The following is a 13,381-nucleotide window of genomic DNA, read 5'->3' as shown; positions in this document are numbered from 1 at the left end:
CCCACGGTGGGAGCCACACTGTCCGGGATGCGCACGGTGCTCAGAGCTCTGTGGAAAACACCACATCCAAAATGCGACTCCCCTAAAACTTCCCAGATGATATACGCAGTGCTTTAACTTGTGCATTACTTTCCGGGCGTTCAGAGAAAACTGACCTTTGGGTGCAAGAAGACAATATCTAGAGGTGCTGAGTGTGTGTTTGATGCTTTTGGGGATTGCCACTGTTTTTTACTGGCCCAGCCGCTGTGCTTTTAATAGTATTGTAGTTTAATATTCTGTTGAAAGCCGCCCAGAGTGGCTGGGGAAACCCAGGCAGATGGGCGGGGTATAAGTAATAAATTATTATTATAAATTATTATTATTATTATAGCCCAGCAAACAGAAAATGCACAGGATTAATTTTTATGCTACTAATCCACCCACTCAAATAAAACATTTACCTGCTCTGTGTGTGTGGGAGAGAGAGAGACAGAGAGTTTCAGGCCAGTTAAAAAACATTGGCACCCCTGCCTTGGAACAGTGTTGGCCTCCTGCCTGTGTTTACCCCAGAGGTGGTGAACTCCACCCTGTGAGCCAAATTCAGCCCCTGGACCTCTCTACCGGGGCCCTCAGGACTCTCTCCAAGAATCATAGAGCTGGAAGGGACCCTGAGGATCATCTAGTCCAACCCCCTGAAATGCAAGAATCTGTAGCTGCTCCATACAATAATTGATCCTGCAAACCATAGTGTTATCAGCACCACGCTGAGCTCAGGGTCTCTGGTAGGGCAAGAGATTCCTGCATTGCAAAGGGTTAGGCTAGATGACTCTTGTGGTGCCTTACATCTCTGCAATTCCATGATTTATGCTCCAAGGTGCATTATTAATCCTAAAAATTAATCCTACATAGGGTTTCCATGTTGGGACGCGGGTGGCGCTGTGGGTAAAAGCCTCAGCGCCTAGGGCTTGCCGATCGAAAGGTCGGCAGTTCGAATCCCCCCGGCGGGGTGCGCTCCCGCTGCTCGGTCCCAGCGCCTGCCAACCTAGCAGTTCGAAAGCACCCCCGGGTGCAAGTAGATAAATAGGGACCGCTTACTGGCGGGAAGGTAAACGGTGTTTCCGTGTGCTGCGCTGGCTCGCCAGATGCAGCTTGTCACGCTGGCCACGTGACCCGGAAGTGTCTCCGGACAGCGCTGGCCCCCGGCCTATAGAGTGAGATGGGCGCACCAACCCCAGAGTCTGTCAAGACTGGCCCGTACGGGCAGGGGTACCTTTACCTTTACCTTTAGGGTTTCCATAGGATGACTACTAAATGAAAAGCTCTTGATTTATTTTTTTTACATTTGTTCTTAGCCAAAAGGTTGAGATGCTATTGGAAACTTCCTATTTTATTTTAGTAAAGACTCATGATGCACAGGGACGCGGGTGGCGCTGTGGGTTAAACCACAGAGCCTAGGACTTGCCGATCAGAAGGTCGTCAGTTCGAATCCCCGCGACGGGGTGAGCTCCCATTGCCTGGTCCCTGCTCCTGCCAACCTAGCAGTTTGAAAGCACGTCAAAGTGCAAGTAGATAAATAGGTACCGCTTCAGCGGGAAGGTAAACGGCATTTCCATGCACTGCTCTGGTTCGCCAGAAGTGGCTTAGTCAAGCCACATGACCTGGAAGCTGTACACCAGCTCCCTCAGCCAATAAAGCGAGATGAGCGCCGCAACCCCAGAGTCGGTCACGACTGGAGGACCTAATGGTCAGGGGTCCCTTTACCATGATGCACAACTGAGGTACCCACTGCAGCTTCTGCATTCTAGTCCTCAGCATATTTCTATTCTGGGAGAAGCCTAAAAACAGAAACAGACTAGGAACTAGAGAACAGGCCCCCGCATGTAGCACTCTTTGGGTTTGGTCAGTCTCAGCAGCAACAGCTTCACCTTGACATGCTTGGGATAGCCTGGCCACCCACCTGTGGGTCCCGATCCACTGGTTGAAAACCTGTGGTTTATGGAAGGCCAGGATGCATGCTCAATGAACAGGTCGACCGCAGGAGCTCTGGAAGGTGTTGAAGCCTCCAGAGAAAGGGCCTAGGTATCAGCACGAGATCCAGCAAAGACCGAGTTTAAGGCAGTGAGAGATTTTACTTTCTTGGGCTCCATGATCACTGCAGATGGTGACAGTAGTCACGAAATTAAAAGACGCCTGCTTGGGAGAAAAGCAATGACAAACCTAGACAGCATCTTAAAAAGCAGAGACATCACCTTGCCAACAAAGGTCCGTATAGTTAAAGCTATGGTTTCCCCAGTAGTGATGTATGGAAGTGAGAGCTGGACCATCAAGAAGGCTGATCACCAAATAATTGATGCTTTTGAATTATGGTGCTGGAGGAGACTCTTGAGAGTCCCATGGACTGCAAGAAGATCAAACCTCTCCATTCTGAAGGAAATCAGCCCTGAGTGCTCACTGGAAGGACAGATCCTGACGCTGAGGCTCCAATACTTTGGCCACCTCTTGAGAAGAGAAGACTCCCTGGAAAAGACCCTGATGTTGGGAATGATGGAGGGCACAAAGAGAAGGGGACAACAGAGGACGGGATGGTTGGACGGTGTTCTCGAAGCTCCCAGCATGAGTTTGGCCAAACTCCGGGAGGCAGTGGAAGACAGGAGTGCCTGGCGTGCTCTGGTCCATGGGGTCATGAAGAGTCGGAAAGGACTAAACGACTAAACAACAACAAAACCAGACGAGTATTATCCCAGTCCAAATATTGGGGAGGGAAGAACAATCATCGCTGGGTTTATCCCACAGAGTGGGAGGGTAGAGGAGCAATCAAACAATAAGGCCCGCAGGAAAAAAAAATATTTATCACCTCTGCATCATTCGCTTGCAGTTTAACTGCCTCATTTATCAAGGCAAAGTGTAAATATTTGCCAAGTACATAGTTGTGTTCATTGCCTCTATTTTTTTAAAAAAAAGCTCAGGAGAAAGACAAAATTAGAATCGCAGCCAGTTAAACAAGCAAACACACAAAAAGGGGACTGCTGGGTCAGGCTGAGGAACAATGGACTCACACGTATCATTTCCACAAGTCACCGGCCAGATATTTCTAAGAAGTCAGCTGTGTGCTTGGGGCACCAGGCCTCAATATTTAGAAACCCTGTCCTGTGTGGGTGCATGCAATAATTCAGGAAATACTGTGCGCATTATGCATTTCAGAAAATTTATGTACCATTTGGTTGTGTAATAAAAATTTAAGGTCTTATATATATATAAGACGCAGGTGGCGCTGTGGGTTAAACCACAGAGCCTAGGACTTGCTGATCAGAAGGTCGGTGGTTCGAATCCCCACGACGGGGTGAGCTCCCGTTGTTCGATCCCTGGTCCTGCCAACCTAGCAGTTCGAAAGCACGTCAAAGTGCAAGTAGATAAATAGTACCGCTCTGGCGGGAAGGTAAACTGTGTTTCTGTGCAGTGCTCTGGTTCGCTAGAAGCGGCTTAGTCATGCTGGCCACATGACCCAGAAGCTGTACGCCGGCTCCCTCGGCCAGTAAAGCGAGATGAGCGCCACAACCCCAGAGTCGGACACGACTGGACCTAATGGTAAGGGGTCCCTTTACCTTTACCTTTATATATAATAAATGTTCATAAGTGTACCAACCAAGCACGTACATAGATATGTGGACCACATGTCTGGAGCAGCGCAGGAAGACCGTCCTGAAACTATTTTGACTCCCAAACTGACCAAATGTTTTCTCTGCAAGGAGGGAGGGGGTGAGGGAACCTTCCCATTGTCTCAGGAATTGGGTAATCACCATCTCAAAGGAATGGGCAGACTACCAGGAAAGGTAATCAGATAAGGCATTATCAGATAACCTGGCAGACAGGAAAAACAACACTCAAATTTCTGTTGTAGATCGCCTTTTCTGTGATGTAGGTATGATGTTTGTGGGGGGTGGTCTTGGGTTACACCCCTTCTGTGATGATGTATGTATGATGTATGGAGGGGTGGTCTTGAGCTCCAGGGAAGGCAATTAAAAATGTCTATATAAGGGCAGGAACACCTTGGTTCTGGGTCCTCTTCCTTTCTCCTGCATGTGAGGGGAGCACCCTGTTGCAACAGTTCAATAAAGATCAGGCTTACTAGCTGCTTTGCTTCTCAATATTCTCTGGTTGGCCTCTGTTATTTTCTCCTACTGATTGAGAACCTACAAAGGACTTTATAAGGGCTCTTGTGTCCCCCATAAGGGAATAAGGGCAGATTTTGTTTACAACAGTTGTAAAAACAAAACAAAACAGAAAGCCAAGCCTCTAAGTGGTTTACAAAAATACAAAGCAGAATGTTAAAATTCTGGGTAGAAAAATCAATGGTTAAAAACAAGGATATAAAAGCATTCCAAAGATGTGTTGCAATCAATAATAGCTAGAGATAAACACATGGCATGATGCACACAAAAGAGGAGCGTGTCAGGGAGGAGCTTGGGCAGGATCCTTGGGAAGCTAGCTTTCTATATAGGGCACACCCACCCCAGCTGCTTTGAAGATGAGAGCCAGTGTGGTGTAGTGGTTAAGAGCGGTAGACTTGTAATCAGGTGAACCAGGTTCGCGTCTCCGCTCCTCCACATGCAGCTGCTGGGTGACCTTGGGCCAGTCACACTTCTCTGAAGTCTCTCAGCCCCACTCACCTCACAGAGTGTTTGTTGTGGGGGAGGAAGGGAAAGGAGAATGTTAGCCGCTTTGAGACTCCTTCGGGTAGTGATAAAGCGGGATATCAAATCTAAACTCCTCCTCCTCGTTTTCCAGGTCACTCGGAAGTGGTAGAGCCCAGATTTGGGTCGACAGTCTCATGGAGGACTGTGCCATATTACAACCAAGGCTGAAAACAGAGCAGGCACAGCGTTGTGCAATTTGGCAAACTGCCTCCTTTGCCGGAACGGTGAATGTCGCTCTCATAACCACTAGGGGCTGCTGTAAGATGCTGTTTGTTTTTCCTTGATAGCGTAGAATCCTTCATATCATAGAATTGCAGAGTTGGAAGGGGCCACGAGGGTCGTCTAAAACAACCCCTTGCAATGCAGGAATTCTTTGCCCAAGGTGGGGCTCTAACCCATGACCCTGTGGTTAAGAGCCTTGTGCTCTACCAACTGAGCTGTCGGGCGGCCTAAAGCGAATCTGCATTCTCTGCCCTCAATGGGGATAGTGCAGAAGCTGAGGGCAAAAACGCAGGGAGCCAAACAGGAGGTGGAGCCAGAGTCAAAGGCAGGCAGAAGGATAGCCATAGCCAAGTGGAGCCAGGTATTGTAGGTTTGTCCCCATCCTCTTTGCAGCTGAGGACAACACTGAGACTAAGGAAGTAGAAGCTGATAGGCAGGCAGCTGTGGACTGGGTGAGGAGAGGTGCCCCATTTGGACCGGCCTCTGCTGTGGAGAAAGGGAAGAACTTAGTTTGTAATTCCTCCCTCTCTCTCGGGAGAAGGATGGTCAGGTGGAAAAGTGTATCAGCGCTCCTGCACCTTTAACAGCAGGAATTGAGGGGCTCCTGCACCTTTAATTGGTAGAATAAGGAATTTCCACAGGTGTGCAGCTGCTTAAATTCCCTCTTGAACACAACCATTAACGTGGCAGCAACTCTTGCCCCCGCTTTTGCATCTGGCTTGCCAGCTGCACCTAAGCAGCAAAGCACCTGAATTGTGTTCAGCCAATCCCAGGTCTGCCCCATGGGTACGTCCAGAATTTATGTTGGGAGGGCGGCAGGAGACCCACCTGTCTTGTTCCAGAATGGAGCTACCTGCCGCGCGATTGGTCGGGTTGTCGCTAGAATGCGCAGTGACATTATTTAAGCGACCTCCATGAGCATTTCTATTTCAGATATTCTGATTATTTCTACTTTTAGTTAAGTATTTTTATTTGTTTACTTGATTTGGGGGTGGGCAGCTAAGCCCCTTGCAACGCCCATGGTCCGATCATTGGCAGCATCTTTAGGTCAGGCTGGGAATGTTCTTTGCCCGAAACCCCAGAGAACTACTGCAAGCCAGTGCCGACAGTACTGACCTGGGGATCTAAAGGCCTTGACTCAGTGTAGGCAGCTTCCTGCATCGATCAGCGATGACCTTTCGAGGACAGGAAGCATTCTTGTTGCTGTTGTTTAGTCGTTTAGTCATGTCCGACTCTTCGTGACCCCCTGGACCAGAGCACGCCAGGCACTCCTGTCTTCCACTGCCTCCCGCAGTTTGGCCAAACTCATGCTGGTAGCTTTGAGAACACTGTCCAACCATCTCGTCCTCTGTCGTCCCCTTCTCCTTGTGCCCTCCATCTTTCCCAACATCAGGGCTTTTCCAGGGAGTCTTCTCTTCTCATGAGGTGGCCAAAGTATTGGAGTCTCAGCTTCAGGATCTGTCCCTCAGGGCTGATTTCCTTCAGAATGGAGAGGTTTGATCTTCTTGCAGACCATGGGACTCTCAAGAGTCTCCTCCAGCACCATAATTCAAAAGCATCAATTCTTCAGCGATCAGCCTTCTTTATGGTCCAGCTCTCACTTCCATACATCACTACTGGGGAAACCATAGCTTTAACTAGGTTTGACCTCTGTGAGAACAGGAGGCTGGACTAAATGGGCCACTGGCCTGATTCGGCGGCGCTCTTCTTATGAGTAATGGGGGGGGGGGCAGCTGTGTGCTTCCTGGAGCCCAAAAGAGAGCAGGAGTTGAATAGCATTTGGCCTGATACATCAGCTCTTTCTGTACTCTTTAAAACAAAATAAAAATGTTTATTTGGTTTTCAGATCCAAGTTTTACAACCACATATCCAACATACAACATAAAAACAAGATTCCAAAGAATCTCCTGGACTTCCCTCCTTCCCTTTGTGGGTCCTATTATTAATCATTCTCTCCTGCATCTTTTATGATAATCCAATTCTTTTACATCTCCATTAGGTCCAAAATTCACCATTAAACTCAAGTGTTAAATCCAGTCCTGCTAACGGTTTTAACTGCTTACAACGGTTTTTAAGATAAATTATAAATTTCCCCCATTCCTTGCGAAAATTCTGGTCTTCCTGATTTCTGATTCTTCCAGTCATTTTTTGCCAATTCGGCATAATCCATCAACTTCTCTGGAAGGGACTATATCTTCTTTCCATCTCCGGGCCAATAACATCTGTGCAGCTGTGGTCGCATACATAAACAGCCTTTTCTGCTCCCTTGAGAGTCAGTGTGGTGTAGTGGTTAAGAGCAGTGGACTCGTAATCTGGTGAACCGGGTTTGTGTCTCTGCTCCTCCACATGCAGCTGCTGGGTGACCTTGGGCCAGTCACACTTCTCTGAAGTCTCTCAGCCCCACTCACCTCACAGAGTGTTTGTTGTGGGGGAGGAAGGGAAAGGAGATTGTTAGCTGCTTTGAGACTCCTTAGGGTAATGATAAAGCGGGATATCAATTCCAAACTCTTCTGCTTCTTCATTGGGATTCCGGCACCTAGAATTCCTAAAAGAAAAGCTTTGTTTTGTTTTGTTTTTTAAGAAAAAGTTACTTTAAACATTTTTATCAACTCATTATAAATCATTTCCCAAAATTTCTATTACTACCTTACATGTCCACCACATATGATAAAAAGTGCCTTCTTTTTCCTTACGTTTCCAACATACATTTAACCCTTTTTTATACATTTTTGCTAATTTACTGGAGCTCTTTATGTTTTCAGCAGCAGCAGGCTCCCGGAGTCAGCAGTGCCCCTGCTCAACATTGCAGGGGTAATTTTGGTCTCAGCAGCTGCCCAAGCATGCCATCTCCCCACCTCCTGGGAGAAAACACAGGTCCTGCGGCCTCTGCAAAGAGCCTGGATCTGACTTTGTTTTTTCCTCAAACCTGTTCTTCATTACCATCAGGAGCTGGGAATTTTCCTTGCTCCTAATAAAAATGCAGAATGTCTGTGCTGGGTTATAAAGCAGCTGAGAAGTGCCCTTGCATATCTTAAGAGAGAAATGGCTTCTTGTTTGATGACTCAGACTGGACCTCTGCTGACTTTTCTTAAGAAGCTGCAGGTGAGCTTGGAATGGTGTTTGGGTGTGCTTTGCCGTGACATTATAATTCTAGAATTGGAAGGGATCCGGAGGGTCATCTAGTCCAACCCCACCGGATGTACAGGAATCTTTTGCCTCTAGGAAGGATCCCACTATCTCAGCGGCCATCGTTCCTTGCGTTGGAGGGGAAATTGGAAACAGTTGGCATTTTAAAGCAAGTCTACCTAATCTGTACTTTCCAAACAATAAGGGAACAGGAAGACAGTCCAGTACTTCTCTGAATTTTGCAGTGCCAACGACTCCAGCCTAAGTTATGAGTGTAAAAGAGCTGCACTGTACTGGGGTAAAGTACGCCTTAAAATGCATATAAATGGTGAAAATAATATACATTCTATTTGGGGAAGATTGCTTTGCAATGATGCATGTGTGTGGCAGAATTGAATACACAAATGTGTAGATTGGCAGAAGTTTGTACTAAAACGCCTGTTGGTTTTCATGAGGACTTTGAAAAATAAATTTGCAAATTGACGTGAAAATATGGACAGCTGGAGTTAAGAGTAGAAAAACAGAGAGATGGGCAGAAATTGAAATGAACAGATTGGCCCACTGAATTGAATTCCCCCCACATCCCTTAAAATATCAGTGATTGTCATACACATATGAACACACCGCTATATAAAAAAACACATAGAAAAAAAGAAAGAAAAGAAAGGGGAAACATAAAAAATAAAAAAGCACACAAATTCCTAGAATTGTAGAATTCCTAAATGTCACTATTCAGATGACATATTAGTATTCCATGCTTGAGTGCATCAAAAGCATTGGCTTAGAGAAGAAATATTCTTGAGGAAGAAATGTGCAGAACATGTGTTGACCAGGTTATCTCAAAATTAATCTGGAGTTCAAAAGCTAAGAGACGCAGATGTTGACAAGTTTTAATCTCATTTTAAAAATGTTAATTGTCTTTAAATGGCCTTTAATTGGTTTTAACAGTTTTTATCGATTATTTTAAAATTTCCTCAGAGGTTTTACAACAATCAACCAGTATATGTACAATTTTGTAAAATAAACAAGTATGGAAATGTGTGCATATTGGGAGAAACTTGCACTAAAACACTCACCAATTTTCATGTAGGTTTAAGAAGCGAAAACCAGAAATCGCTGCAACAAAGGGAGAGCCAGTGTGATGTAACAGTTAAGAGTACCGGACGAGGAGACCCGAGTTCAAATTCTCGCTCAGCCATGAAGCGCATTGGGTGACTTTAAGCCAGTCGCTGCCTCTCAGCCTGACCTACCTTTCAGGGTTGTTGTGAGGGTCAAGCAGGGAGGGGAGAATCTCACACCCCACCTTGAGTTCTCTGGAGTAAAGGCTAGCATAGAAATGTAACAGATAATAATAATAATAATAATAATAATAATAATAATAATAATAATAATACAGTGGTACCTCAGGTTAAGTACTTAATTTTTTTTTTTTTAATAATTTTTATTGATTTTCATAAAACAAAAAACACAAAATTAAACAAACAAACAAACAATACATGACTTCCCCATGCCTCCCCTTCACTGCACCCCTGTGTCCAAAATTTTTAGCAATCCTTCATTCCTTTTCAAAATTTGATTTCCTTCATGATTTTCTTAACTTAAATATTTCCAACTATAATTCTCTATTTCTTAACCCTTGACATTTTATCAGTCCAAAATTTTGCAACAGTTCTTAAGATATGATTTAAATTTTTTCCAGTCCTCTTCCACCGTCTCCTTCCTCTGATCACAAATTCTGCCGGTCATCTCTGCCAGTCCCATAAATTCAGTCACCTTCGTCTGCCATTCTTCCAGAGTAGGTAATTCTTGCATCTTCCAATACTTTGCTAGAAGTATTCTTGCTGCTGTAGTTGCATACATAAAAAAGATCTTATCTTTTTTTGGTACCAATTGGCCGACCATGCCCAAGAGAAAAGCCTCCGGTTTTTTTACAAATGTCCACTTAAGGACTTTCTTAATTTCATTATAGATCATTTCCCAGTAGGCTTTAACCCTTGGGCAGGTCCACCAAAGATGATAAAAAGTTCCTTCACATTCATTACATTTCCAGCATTTGTTACTGGGCAAATGATATATCTTTGCAAGCTTGACTGGAGTCATGTACCATCTATAGATCATTTTCATTATGTTTTCTTTCAAGGCACTACATGCCGTAAATTTAAGTCCTGTGGTCCATAACTGTTCCCAGTCAGCAAACATAATATCATGACCTAAGTCTTGTGCCCATTTAATCATTGCTGATTTAACTGTTTCATCCTGTGTATTCCATTTCAGCAACAAGTTATACATTTTAGACAAATTCTTAGTATTGGTCTCTAACAGCTCTGTTTCCAATTTTGACCTCTCTTTCTGAAATCCTAGTTTCTTGTCCTGCTTAAAAGTTTCATTTATCTGATAGTAATGTAACCAGTCTCGAACTTTGGATTTTAATTTCTCAAAGCTCTGTAATTTAACTTTTTCACCATCATATTCTATAATTTCACTATATTTTGGCCAATTAGAGTCCATGTTAAGTTTTTTTACCGCTCTAGCTTCCATTGGTGACAACCATCTGGGTGTTTTATTTTCCAACAAATCCTTATATCGATTCCAAACATTATATAAAGCTTTCCTGACAATATGATTTTTAAAGCCTTTGTAGATCTTTGCCTTGTCATACCATAGATATGCATGCCAGCCAAAATTGTTATCATACCCTTCCAAGTCTAAAATATCTGTGTCTTCAAGAAGCAGCCATTGCTTCAACCAGCAAAAAGCTGCTGCTTCATAATAGAGTCTTAAGTCCGGCAGCGCAAAACCCCCCCTTTCTTTTGCATCAGTTAAAATCTTAAATTTTATTCTGGGTTTTTTGCCCTGCCAGACAAATTTAGATATATCTTTCTGCCACTTCTTGAAACAATCCACTTTGTCTATAATTTGCAATGTCTGGAACAGAAACAACAATCTCGGCAATACATTCATCTTAATAACAGCAATTCGGCCTAACAAGGATAATCTCAATCTAGACCATGTGTCAAGATCTTTCTTCACTTCTAACCAACATTTCTCATAATTGTCTTTAAACAGGTTCATATTTTTGGATGTTAAATTCACCCCCAGATATTTCACCTTTTTTGTTATCTCCAAACCAGTTTCCCTTTGAAAGCTATCTTTTTCCCCCATCGTTAGATTTTTTCCAGTACCTTTGTCTTTTGCTTATTTAGTTTAAAACCAGCCACTTGACCAAATATTTCAATTAATTCTAAAACTCTTTTTGTACTGACTTCTGGCTGTTGTAATGTCAAAACTAGGTCGTCTGCAAATGCTCTTAACTTATATTGTTTAGCTCCGAGGTGTATTCCTTCAACCAGCTGATCCCTTCTAATCATATTCAACAACACCTCCAGGACCGATATAAATAATAGAGGGGATATTGGGCAACCCTGTCGTGTCCCTTTTTCTATTGGGATTTCATCCATAACTACACCATTCACAATTAATTTAGCTTTTTGCTCTGAATATATTGCACCTATACCGTTTTCAAAACTTTGGCCTACCCCCATCCCATGGAGATTCTTCCTCATAAAACTCCAAGAAATATTGTCAAAGGCTTTCTCCGCGTCCACAAAAATCAATACTGCTTTTCTATTTATATCAGTCTCCAATAGTTCCAAAATGTCTATAATATTCCTTACATTCTCTGACATATGTCTCCCTGGGAGAAAGCCTGTTTGGTCTTTCTGAATCTCCTCTACCAACACTTTTTTAAATCTTTTTGCTAAAATGTCTGCAAAAATTTTATAATCCACATTTAAGAGTGATATAGGGCGGTAGTTCTTAACTTGATGTTTCTCAGTTTCTGTCTTCGGTATAAGTGAGATGAATGCTTCTTTCCACGATTCGGGAGCCTTTTTCCCCTCCAAGATTTGGTTACACACTTCTTTCAATGGTTGTATTAACCATTCCTTCATTGCTTTGTAGTATCTCGCCGTCAGTCCATCTGGCCCTGGTGATTTTCCCAATTGCATATTCTGGATGGCACCCTCAATTTCCTGGTTCGTAATTTTTTCATTTAAAGTCCTTTAATTTTTTTCCGAGATCTTTGATAGTCCATATTTTTTAATGAATTCTTCTATCTCTTGTTCATCTTTCGGCCCTTGTGCGTATAATTTCTTGAAGAAACTTTGGAAACAATTACTGATTTCATTTGGTTTGTTTACAAATTTCCCCTCTACTTCAAGGGACGTCACAGTATTCAACTTTTGCCTCTTTTTCAATTGCCATGACAGCAATTTCCCACATTTGTCTGCTGATTCAAAAGTTTTTTGCCTCATTTGTTTTATTTTCCATTCTATTTCTTGGTTCATCAGTTCCATGTATTGGGTCTGGTAATATTTTATTTCTCTTAAAATCTCCTGGGATTTTGGTTTTGACCTCAGTTTCTTCTCTCCTTCTTTCATCTGATTCCAGATTTTTTATTTCTTCTCATTTTGTTGTTTCCTCTTTATCAAATTTTGTTGAATTAGAAAACCACGCATGACAGCCTTACTTGCGTCCCATATTATTCTTCTTTCCAGATCTGTTCTAAGGTTTATTTCAAAGTAATCTTTCAGAGTTTTTTGGGCCTTTTTTAGAATTTCTTCATCTCTAAAAAGGGTGTCATTCATTCTCCATCTGAAAGTTCCAGCTGTTGTCAATTTCATTTCCATCTTTACTGCATTGTGATCAGAGCAGGTTTTTGGGCAGATTTCTGTATTTTTAACCCTTGGTGCCAGATTGCTAGAAATCCATATTTGGTCAATCCTGGTCCATGTCATTTTTGCTTCAGAGAAGAAGGTCCCCTCCCTTTCCAGAGGGTTCCTTGTTCTCCAAATGTCAATCAAGTCCATTGTGTCCGTCAGTTCAAAAAAGGTCTTTGGTAGTCTCCCATCCTTAGAGATTACTTGTCTTTGAGCTTTATCCATATTTGTGGAGACGACTCCATTCATATCGCCCATTATTATTATTTTATGGTCCATAAAGTCCGTTAATGTCTCATGCAACTTCTTGAAGAATTCAGCCTTCCCCTCATTAGGTGCATAAATTCCTACAATCAAAATTTTTTCTCCTTGTATTTGAATTTCCACTGCCAGAAACCTTCCTTGTTCATCTTTAAAGATCATTTTTGGTTCCCATTTTTCCTTAACATAGATCACGACTCCTCTTTTCTTAACTTTATCTGAAGATATAAATTCCAGTCCTAATCTTTTATTTATCAAGAGTTTTCTATGTATTCTGGCAATATGAGTTTCTTGCAAACATATTATGTCCAATTGCTCCTTCTTTAGTATATGAAAGACTTGGGTCCTTTTTCGGGGATGGTTAAGGCCGTTGCAGTTCCA

This window comes from Podarcis erhardii, assembly GCF_964252035.2.
Source record: "Podarcis erhardii genome assembly, chromosome: 7".
Lineage (NCBI taxonomy): Eukaryota > Metazoa > Chordata > Lepidosauria > Squamata > Lacertidae > Podarcis > Podarcis erhardii.
Note: the sequence above shows the minus strand (reverse complement) of the source record.